Here is a 12749-nt window from a genome sequence, read left to right on the forward strand (position 1 = left end):
GTATTTGTTCCAACCAGCATTATGTATTATAGTCTTTAGACTATCGGTGTTTTGCAGAAAGTGTTTACCGATCTCAAGCAGTATGAAGACCCAAGCGGTTTGAGGATCCCAAAGCGGTATGAAGAAACAAAGTAGTTGTTATCATTTTTCCCAGTCTTCATTTTTACAAACCGATAATTGGTAAAATATGTGAACCGGTAATAGGTAAATGTATGAACTGGTATTACTCTTTGATGAGTTACCAACCGGTATTACTCTGTGATGAGTTACCAACCAGTATTATTTTTGTGATAAGTTATCATCCACCAACACTTAGGTGGTGATTCTGTGTCGTGTCACCAAATGTGTCCAAATGCACTGAACCTAGGAACTTGCAATGTAATCCTATTGGACCGATATGAAATCAAATTCCTTTATAAGGACATCATGTCTAGGTTTTTACAGTTGTTAGGGTGTTAGGTGGTTGATGAGGTTTTTGAATGTGAAATCACAGAAGAAGATTAGGTCTGTGTGAAGAAACAAAGTGTGGAGATTTTGAAGATTGAAGTAATGCTGAAATGTATTAATAATGAGCTATCAAGGATCTAACCAAGCATACTGTGCTAGTATTTAGATCACTCACTTGTTGATTACTCACATCTTCGGCAAGTCTGAAACCCTTAACCGAGTAGGCCTGGCAAAGCCTTTTTAAATCCTCTAACAAGGTGGTTCACAACTGTGGTTCTGAAATCCTCTCACAAGGTAGTCTTTAATCGGACTTATCTCCTAACAGAGATTGAGATTCCTAACAGGAGTTGTTCTGGTGAAGAACATTGTATGACTTTAATCGGTCTGACCTTAACCGATCTGGTTACTATTCTACAGATAGTAACTTGTGAGTTTCATCTCACTGTGGTTTTTCCCATTTGGGTTTCCATGTCAAAATATCTTGTGTTATGGTGATTGTGCTTCCGTGGGTTAATGTCTTATTTGTTGTTTGGTTTACATTTGTGTTAACCGGTTTGTTAGTAAAACTATTATATCGGTTTACTACTAAACTCTTTAAGTGTTTGAGTTCAGTATTTTTTGGTATACTAATTCACCACCCCTCTTAGTATTCATCAAGGCCACCTGGTCATAAGCCTTGGAGAGATCAAGCTTGAGAATTAAACCCTGCTTCTTGGCCATAACAAGGAAATGGCTATTCTCATGGACAGTAATGATGGAATCAAGAATTTGCCTTCCTGGCACAAAATTATTTTGCTGAAGATTGATCAGGGAGGGAATGGCATTCAAGAGTCTGGAGGTGAGGACCTTGGAAATAATCTTATAGAAAGAGCTGCATAAACTAATAGGCCTGAACTTATCCATGGAGTCAGCTCCTTGGATTTTGGGGATCAAAGAAATGAAGGTGCCATTAATTTCTTTCAGTAATCTTCTTGCCCCAAAAAATTATTTAACCCCATTGGAGACATCTTTCCCAACAATATCCCAGAACTCTTGGAAGAAGAATATAGGGAAACCATCAAGACTAGGAGCTTTATTGCCCTCAAAAGAAAAGACAACATTTTTGATCTCCAAGTCCGAAGGGATGGAAGTCAAAAAATAATTCTTATTCTCATCAATAAGGCAAGGAATGTTTTGGAGGAAGGCATTGAGCATCATCATCCAAACTATGATCCATACAAAGAAGATCAGAGAAGAAACTTTTTGCCTCATTTCTAATCTCCTCCTCCTTGACTAGCTCCACATTGTCCACCATCAGTTTTTTATCCTATTAGTAGCTTTGTGTTTGATAGTCGACATATGGAAGAATCTGGTGTTCTTATCCCCTTCCTTCAGCCAAATACATCTAGATCTTTTCTTCCAAAAAACTTCTTCTTTAGCAATGATATCATGGTATCTTTTGGGGATTTCATTTTCTTCTGCAATTGTAACAGTGGAGAATCCATCCTTCTGGATTTGGACCTGAATTTTGTTGAGGTCTTCCTAAATTTTTCCTTTGGCCTCAAAAATATTCCCAAAGCTAGATTTATTCTAGGTCCTTATGTTATTTTTTATGCTTTTAAGTTTCTTCACAACTCTATACATGGCAGTACCCTCAACTTGAATGTTCCACCATTCCTAAATTTTATGAGTTAGATCTAGATGTAATGTCCACATTTTTTCAAACCTAAAGGGAAAATGCCTTCTCCTGTTGATAGGGTCAGCAATAAGAGTTATAGGGTAGTGGTCAGACCCAACATGAATGTGAGTAGACAGAGAGAAGAAATAATGTCTGAACCAATCATCAGGTATAAGAGCCCTGTCAAGGCATACTTGAATAAGGTCATTTCCATCCCTCCTATTAGTCCAAGTGTAGTTGAAACCCTGCATCTCCACATCATTAAGGGCATGAGTGTTTATAAAATCCATGAGAGCCAGTCAACTGTCTAGCTAAGAAGGGCAACCACCAAATTTTTCCTCCTCTTTCAATGGGGTATTAAAGTCTCCCATGGCCAGCCAACTGAGGTTCTTGAAGCTATCCCTTATTTCCATAAGTTTTTTTCCAAAACTTGCTTCTGGCTTTCAAGGTATTGGGAGCATAGATGTTTGTGAGACCCAAGAGGTATCATCCTTTAAATGCTCAAACTTAATGCAAGAAAAATTTCTCTCTTGAATAAGAACTTGAACTCTAACACTATTGAGATTCTAGATTGTGGCAATTCCTCCAGAGGCACCTTCAGAGCTACCACCATAGATGCTACCAGATTTAAAGAAATTCAAAGCTTCAACCTTTTCTCTACTCATCTTAGTTTCTTGTATAAGAAAAATGTCAGGTTTACTATCCCTAATCATATTCCTAATGATATCATGCTTGTGGGGATTATTAAGCCCCCTTATGTTCCAAGAAACAATCTTCAAAATCACTTACCAATTCCTAACTCCTTCAGAGTCCTCTGAGTCCCATCTGCTAGGTTCTTGCTAGCCTCTTGATCTCTGACTTTGTGGTTTGAAGGTCATCCTGGGGATGAGGAGACATACCCTACATCAACTTGAGCAATTCTCTTAGACTTCCTTATTTGGGCAGCAGAGGGAGTGGAGCCTTTCTTGTTCCTATGTTTTGGAATTTTCCACTCGACTTCTTTCTCAAAACCTGCTTTAGGATCTCTAAGGAGTCTATAAATATCCTCTTCATTACCCCAGATAGGTGATCTGGAGTCATGTGAAGAGCTATTAACTGTTTTAGAAGCATGATCTGACTCAAAAAGATTCACTCCCAAGATAACATAGTTCTGGGCCTCTTGAAAATCAGAACTATTTGTTAAGGGTTATCCTTCATGCAATTTCATAATATAAAACTTTGATAAGAAAGTAATATTGTTAATAAAATAATAATATAATATTTAGAATAACAATATTTTAGTTTTGTTATGGTTATTCTCATGTAATTCAATACTCTATCACTAATAAGTGGAATAGAATTAGATAATATTACAATATATGTTTCTATTTCTAATAAAATCTCATTTTTTAAAATAAAAAATAAAATCAAATTACAATACATTTAATTTTAATCTACATTCAAAGCTACAATTATAACTCAAACCACATTGACTATTTTTTTTTTAAAATCATATAATTCAATCAATAGACTAATTCAAAGGAACATTATAGTAATAATACCCACATTTATTAATTCTATTACAATATTAAAACAACAATTACTCACCATTACGTGCCACTTGTATATTTTAAACATTAATTTTACACATTATGCGTTGTCTATGGTAAATAACTCTTAAATAATTTTACAAATAAATTGGATTAAATTATAACTAGAATTAGGGTTAGTGTTATGGTTATGGTTCTACAATAAAACATCAAGCATGGCAATGCTTATGGTTAAATTAGGGTCCATTATAGTAATAAAATTAATATAATAATTCTATTATTAATAATGTAACTGATAATACATTACTATTTATAATATTTAAATATTTAAATCAATAATATAACTGTGTGAATAATTTAACAGTAACATATAAATAATAATGTAATATTATAATATAAATAAAAAATATAATATTAATATCAACAATAATATATAAATATGATAATAAATATACATAAACTTAATACAATAAGATAATATAATATAACAATATAATAATAATAATAATACAATAATATCATTATATTATTTATTATTATTAAACCTTAACCTCAAACTAAGATTATTTTACGACAAGTAGCTAACAAGCATAAATAAGTTTTGCATGTGGATTATGCATAGCTTAGCACCCACCCTTTGTCTGTTATAGGATAGGGCCCTAGGAAAGGAGGATGAAGACAAGGAATCACGTAGGGAGCTCTTCAAGTTTCTCACCGGTGACTGGTACAATGTCCTTAAACAAGTTGGTATTTGGAAGTCTAGTTCCTATGTCTAGGTGTTTAATTTCATGGTTATTTTGGACTTACAAGGTTTTATTCCCTATTGATACTTATTTCATCATTGTTACTCTATTCAAACTCTTTAATTTTGTTTTTTGGTTGACTATTTTGTTGTGAATGTGTTGTTAATTTTGTGCGCCTTCGAGTTGTGTTGTTAAGGGATAGCAACCTTGTTTCCGTTGCTTTTTAATATCAAAATTAAGATTATTTCAAAAAATCATTGATAACACTAATTGTAATTAAAAATGTTGGTACAAATAGAACTGTGGAATAAATAAATGAAATGAGCTAAAATATTACTATATGAATCTTAAGATTCATGTCTACTTTTAAACATAGTTGTCTCCTAAGGATGTTAATTTTTAAATAATTCAATACATAAACATCTCTTTTAAGATTTGTACCCTCCACTTTTTTATTTAAATTACATTTTACTATCAATGTAACCATTGCAACTTCTTTTTGCAAGCACTAGTTTCATATTTAGTCGATAGGCTTCCCTTTCTTTCCTATAGACTACCAATAAACCTATCTCACTCTGTTAAACTACAAAGTTATTTATGGTTTCTATCACCGAGAGCTGGTATTTAGCATAACCATTTCTAATTTTAGTCACTAAGAGTTGGTATTTAATATAAAAAATTTCATACAATTGTAAATTCCTATCAAATCTGAAATCATATAGTAGATCTCATCATTAATAAATATCAAAGACACTATAGTAGGTGAGGCATTTACAACGTCATATTTATGGTGAAACCCAATATTTCTATGATTCCTCTTCATACCCTAATTAAGGTGTGGTGTTTTGTCTGTGCTTAATTTTTAGGGTGTTTGGAAGATGAAGAGCACAACCACCATTTTTTAAGCATCTCCCTCATAGACTTTGCCCACTTATTTGAAAGTGAAGTGACAAATGATTTGAAAGTGAAGGTCCATTTCCATAGAAAAACTTACCACAAATTCAGCCTCCCCACCTCTAGTGAGGCTAAAATACTTTGTGATTATCCTCAAATTCAACTCACTTCACCATGATTTGATGAAAAAAATTAGGATGTTCCAATAATGAGTATCAATCTAGTGTGACTCTAGTGTATTTATTTGTTGACTTGGTGTGGAAAATTCTCACCCTTGACCATTATATTTTTAGTAGCTCTTGTCAAATTCTACTTTTACTTCATTGGTAAAACAATCATGAAGGACCCTATGTATACTTTTCTTTAATTATTAAAACAAGTCATGGGCTCTATATGTGAATTTATTTCATTTTCTTTAAATCAAGAAAATATAGGGTTTATGCATTTCTTTCTTTTTGGATTTTTGGGAAATATTACAATAAATTTTGTACTAGAGGCAATGAAAAGTTTGAGATTGACAGAGGTTTGTGAGGGGCACCAGGTTTATGGCATCAATCCCAAGAAAAATTTTATTGAAATGAGAATGAAGGTTGATAGTCCCAAATATTTTGCTAGGAAACTCAAAGTAGAGCCTCCCACTAGAAATGGGTGAGTTTCCTTTTTCCTCTACCTGTGTCGATTTTCTAGGGTTTCATTTATAAATTTATACAAGCCCTAGTTTTAAAATTAATTTTTAGACCAAAGTTTCAATGAGCTTTTACTTTAACTTAACATGTGATTTGGATTTGGATTTTCTTTTTAAATCACTAAGGGTTCCATTTTTTGCTTTATTATAATCGTGGTTAGATTGGATTGATCTTTGGGGTAAAAATTGGACAATAGGGATCATTGTTGCTTGAAATTTAAATTTTGAAATAAAGATTTTGCATTATTTTTTTCCAAATTTTAGGGGTTTCCTTTGGGGCTTTATTTTCTTTGTAGCTAGCAAAGGTATGACTTTGGAATAAAATTTGGAGAAACAAGTGCCAATAATGCTTTTAAAACTATACATTTTGGGTTTAATTTTGTATTTAATGTTATGTCTACAATTTGCCTGGGGCTTTATAGTCATCTTTATAAAAAAAAAAGTTTGTGAGTACTATATAGTTGACTTGATTTCGAAAAACAAATGTTTGTAAAGAAAATATAGATATATATATATATATATATATATATATATATATATGCCAAGGCCATATTTTATTAATTTTGAAACCTAGTACAACCCAGCTCACTAGGGGCACCGGTAGGAAAGAGCTAGGTGGAGAAAACCTCTGGTCTTGCCCCAAAAATTCATAAGCCATAATACATATTATATTTTGAAATTCACATATTCTTTAGCCATTTATTGCTTGGCTATTTTGGAGATTACATATTCTCAGCCATTCATTGTTTGGCTATTCAATTACAGTCAACTTCTGCTTGTGAAGAATCCCAGTCCTTTAGCCTTCCTCCAATCTGCTCATTGTTTTGTCCCCTTAAAGGGGGTTGCCTAATCTCCTCCTTATCTTTGATGTTGTAAATTTGGTTATATTCCTTTCCCTGCATCTCAAGACAGCCAATACCCGAAAACCACAACCGCTAGACCAGAGGTTAGATGCTAATGAAACATTTCTAATATTAGCAAATCTTGGGTTAAAAAAATCTGAAACCTGTCCTGTTTGGATATCCTTGTCTTATTCAGCCCTAAAACTCATGCATAAGAGTTAGCTTAACTGCATATTAAATAGATAATCCATAGATTTTTGAAGATTATATTTATGTGTAGCTATGCATTCCTGCATATATTCTATCTTTGCAAATGATATGAACATAACTAGATATATCAAAGATGTATTACCTTGTAAAAGTCCATTTTTCCATCCCTTTCTTTTATTAGGATTTATAATCGTTCTATATAACTATATCTTGCTACATAACCATCTGATTATATTTATGTGTAGCTATGTATTCTTGTATATATTATTTCTTTGTGTATGAAATGAACATAGCCACATAGATTAAAGACATGTTCCCTCCTATAAGTCCATTCTTCCATCCCTTTCTCTTGCCAAGATTATATAAATATATATGCATATCTATATTTATAATTATTCTATATATATGTATCTTGAAGCAAAGAAAGAAAGACCAAAAGATTATCTCCGGTAATAAGGTTCAGCATATCCCTATTATATATATATAGAGAAACCCTAACTAAAAATATGAGCACTATACTATGAAAATCCTTAGCCTATATTCTCAGGGCTAACTGGTTCTGCATTCACAGTGACTTTTTCTGCTGCCAAGTAGTCTTCAAACCAGCCCTGTTTAAGGGGAGGTTTCACCTGCATTAAATAACATAGAAAATCCATAGTTCTCTTGATCTCCTCTTGTCGAGCCCTGAATCTATCTCCCTCCCTGCGGATTAGAATGGGAAACCTGGGCACTGGCCTTGATTCCCATAACAGAATGTCATATTGCCGAGGTCGTGGGATTGTAAGATTAGCATCTATATTATAAAGCACCTTGTCCAGTTCCCCTAAGATGGATGACCTGAAAACATTTCTACACAGATTCCTCACAATGTCCTTGTTGTTTTCAAAATGCATGACTACTGCAAGAAACATTGTGGGTATATCATTATTTGCCCTTGTCCTGTCCTCATTACGAATGTAATCCTCCCCCAACACCTTTTGTACTATATGATGATTTCATGGGGAAAGAGAATTACCTGGTTTAGCCATTTTTTGGAGATCTCTCCACAAAAAGCCATTTGTCTTTTTTCACTTCTGAGCCTGATGACAGTATCCATTGTTTCTTGGGTTGCTAAGAAAAATGGGAAACACCAACTTTATATAACCAAGCATACTATAAATTGTGCAGGCAGATGTATCCATATATCTCTTCAATTCTACATTTCTTTAGTGTTTATTCTCTTCGGGTCTATCCATATTATCCTAAAACAATTATCCCATTATATCCAGGGTGTTGATCTGAGTATCGTTGATACCATCTACCCCTAGATTAGCTAACGCATCGGCCAATGAATTTTCTTTTCTGAAGATATGGTTTATATTATAGTCAGTGAAATTCTTTAATAATTCTAGGGTTCTATCTAGAATGCCTTTTAATTTCTAGTTTGGCATTCCTTTTGTTCTGAGTGCATTTATTATGATTGCTGAGTCACCTTCTATCTCCAATTTAGGTATTTTTAGTTTTTTGCATAAATTCAACCCTTCTATAATGCCTAATAGCTCATCAATATTATTGGTGTTATGTCCTAGATGGATGGATTTTGATTCTAAACACTTTCCACTATCTGTATGTATTATACATCCTACCCCTGCTGCTCTTGGATTTCCTCTAGAAGCTCCATCGAAGTTTAATTTGAACCACCCCTGTTTTGGGGTCTGCCATTTACAATTTTTCCTTATCTCAGCTTTGTCTGTTGCCTCTTTCCCGGTGAAGGGAGGGATCCTAATTCCATTCCATTGTTTTTTGATAAAGTTATCCCAGTCTATGAACGCTTTACCATTTAATGGTATGTTCATATTTTTGTTATTTGAAATTTCTATTATAGAGGCTTCAATCTTTGTTATGAGTTTTTCTGCTGGCATCCCCACTTCCTGGAATATTCTTCTATTTCTTTCTTTCCAAATCTCCCATATTACTATAGCTAGGCTACAAATCCATAGGTTGTGAAAAAGACTATTTTTCTTGATAATCGGCCAGTGAGTGAACCATATCATTAAGGATGAGCTTATTGCGCTTGACCATCCGAGTTGTGCCATTAACCAATACCAACATTTTTGTGTGTACTTACAGGTTGTAAAAATATGGTCACTTGTTTCCTCATCCTCCTTGCATAGGAAGCAGATTGAAGGTCCTTCATATCCCCTTCATTTGAATTGTTCAACCGTAAGGACTTTTCCTTGTATAGTTGCCCAAGCAAAGAAGCCTGCTTTTGGAAGACAAAATTTGTCCCAACAAAGTTTATTTGGAATGTAGTCTTTATTCACTTTCGCTTCACTATATAAGGCTCGAAAGCCATCTTTGTAGTTGTATTGTCCATCATTGGATCTTGACCAAATTAGTTTATCTTCCCCATGCCTAAAGGTAATTAATCTGTTATTCAATATTTTCTAAATTTCCTGAAATTTATTTTCTGACATGTATGGTCTCATGTTTCTCCATTTCCATCCCATTGCTGAGGTTGGTTCAGGAATTATATAATCCTTTACACAAGTACCCCAGATTTCCTTTATTTGAGATTTGATTTCTGAGGTGTCTGTTAATTCATCTAATGGAGGTTGATCCCCCCAAGAGTCTTCCCAAAACATGGCTGACTCCCCATTATGAATGTCCCAAACTAGATACTTAGTTATAAGTGGGCGAAATTCCTTCATGAAGTTCCATATTTTGGATCCTTTAAGTATCTCTTTTTCCCTAAATATTGCCTTCTTTTGATTGTTTGTTAGATACTTATTTCTAAGTATTTTGGCCCACTTCGCGTTATAAGATGTGTATGTCCTCCAGACTAACTTTGCCCCTAATGCTCGATTCTGCCATATGAGTTTCCTAATGCCTGTGCCCCCATCACATTTTTCTCTGCATACTTTGTCCCAAGATATTAGTTTTATTTTGTTTTTATCTTCTGTGCCCTGCTAGTAGAATTTCCTGATTATTTGGGATAAATTCGTATCTACTCCTACTGATAAAGGTATGTAGGATAATAGATGAATGGGCATTGCTGCTAGGATTGATTTAATCAGGGTTAATCTACCTGCTCCAGTCAACCATAGACTTTTCCAGGATGATAACTTTTTCTTGATTTTTTCAGTGAGATGTTCCCATAGTTTGTTGGACCTTGTGCCTTTGTCTATGGGTATTCCTAAATATGTACATGGCAATTGACCAATTTTGTATCCTAACCATTTAGCAATTTTGTTTTCTTCTTGTGTTGACATATTAAAGCAAAAAATTTCTGATTTCTCATCATTGATTAATTCTCTAGATGCCTTCCCATAGGATAGCAGAATTTTCTTTATTTCTTTGGCTTCTTGTAATTTTCCTTGTCCCAGTATCATTGTGTCATCTGCAAACTATTGGTGTGTGCATGGTTCTACCCCTCCTATTATTTGCACTCCTTGTATCTTTCCATCCTTTCTTGCTGTACTAAATGCTCTTCCTAAGGATTCAGACATTATAATGAATAGAAAGGGTGACAATGGATCTCCTTATCTTAAGCCCCTTGTTGCTTCAAAGAATCCTTCTGGTTTCCCATTTATTAATACTGAATACCTAGGGTTTTCTATACACTTATAGACCCAATTTATCCATTGTTTATTGAAACCAAAGGCTTTCATGCAACTACACAAGAAATACCAGTCCACTTTGTCATAAGCTTTCCTAATGTCGAGTTTTATTATCATGTTTGGTTGTCCCTGGGTTTGAATGGAATGAATAGCTTCCTAAACTATGACTATTCCATCTAAAATCGACCTGTTAGGAACAAAGCCTGTTTGTTCTTCTGAGATGATGGTTGGAAGAATATTTTTTAGTTTGTTTGCCATGACTTTGGTAACAAGTTTATATGTCATATTGCATAGAGAGATGGGCCTGAATTCTTCCCATTTTGTTGGATTTTCTTTCTTAGCTAAGAAGGTGTTATTTATTTCTTTCAGGAATTTCCCCTCATTTCTAGCTGATTCTAACGCATCTGATACTTCATTTCCTATAATATGCCAACATTTTTGGTAGAAACCTGTTGGGAATCCATCTGGACCAGGGGCCTTATCCCTTGAAAATTGTAGTAAAGCACTTTTTACTTCTTCCCTTGAGATTTTGGCATTCAACATCTTGTTATCCTCTCTTGAGACTAGCTTGGGTATATTCTTTAGCAATTCTTGATTATTTGTAAGATTAGAATATTCCTAATTATTGAGTAAATTTTTGAAGTATTGGACTGCCTCTTCCGCAATCCTATTATGTTCTTTGATGTTTTGGCCTACCTCATTAGTGATCTGTTTAATGTTGTTCGCCACTCTCCTCAGTTTAACACTATTATGGAAAAACTTTGTGTTTCTGTCTCCATCCTTTAGCCATGTTTCTCTTGATTTTTGTTTCCAATATATCTCCTCCTTGGCCAAAATATCTTCATATTCCCTTAGCAATTTCCTCTCTATTTCATATGAGTCTTGGTTCATTCCATGTTGCATTACTTTTGTATTCACTTTTTCCATTAACTCCTCTATTCTTAATTTTTCTTCAAAAATGTTCCTAAACCTTTCCTTATTCCAATTTAGCAATTTGTGTTTGATTTGTTTTAGCTTTGAGTTTAGGTAGAACATTTTGGATCCATGAAAATCCCCTTCAGACCACCACTTTTGCATATTAGGGAAAAAATCCTCATGCTTAAACCACATGAATTCAAATTTGAATGGTCTTCCAGAAGTTCTTTTTTCTCCAATTAGTTCTAACAGTACTGGATAATGATTTGAACCTGACCATGGAAGTACTGAAGCCTTCATCTCGGTTTTGAAGGAGAATCATTTTATTTTATTTTTTTATCGGTAATTGGCCAAAGCCTAAATAGCTTTTGACTGGAGCTATGAACGAGTGGGGACACAGTAGGGGGCCCCATCCCCATTACATATCTTTGAATTATTATTATTATTATGTTTGATTAGATTGACCCCAAGACCTTCTCCATCCTATGGAAGGCCAAGAGTCACAACTTAGAATTCCACTTCATATGTCCCTATTGGGAATTGAACTTGGGTCTCCACAGTGAGAACCCAATGTTTTAACCAGTTAAGCTCAACCCCTTGGACAAAAATATATATATTTTTTCTTTAGCTTTATATTTTTTATTTGTAATGCCCGCCAAAATACCCTGGAGAAATATAACCAACTAACAAGCAAAAGAGATAAAAAATTTTTTTAAAGATAATTATTGCAACACATATAACTCAAATAACCATATTATCTTCTAGTTATGCTCATATTTAATTCTAACATGAACATATGAACATAAGTATGGAAGTGGAAATAATCATCACATCAATGATTTTTTTAGTGGCTAATATTCGCCAATTGGCTATTTTTTAAAATTTGGAAATCAAAATTTGGCTAATAGTTCAAGTTTTAAGGTAACCTAAATCGCCACATTTTTACAAAATTTATTTCATTCTTATTTAAATCGCCAGAGAATTTATTTTATTAAATTTTTGAACTCAAAGATTCGCCAAAATATTTGATACATGGTTGGATCAGATTCACCAAAATTTTATTATTTATTGTAAAAAAATAAATTAATTCGCCAATAATATATCATAATTATTAGTTACTTTAGGGTTCTACCAACAATATTTAGTTGCCACCACTAATTCAAAATATTATCTAATGACCATAATTGCATTCCATGAGGTAAATTGTACCTACAAGTTGTAATGCTCA

This window comes from Cryptomeria japonica, chromosome 3 (genome assembly GCF_030272615.1).
Source record: "Cryptomeria japonica chromosome 3, Sugi_1.0, whole genome shotgun sequence".
Taxonomy (NCBI): Eukaryota; Viridiplantae; Streptophyta; class Pinopsida; order Cupressales; family Cupressaceae; genus Cryptomeria; species Cryptomeria japonica.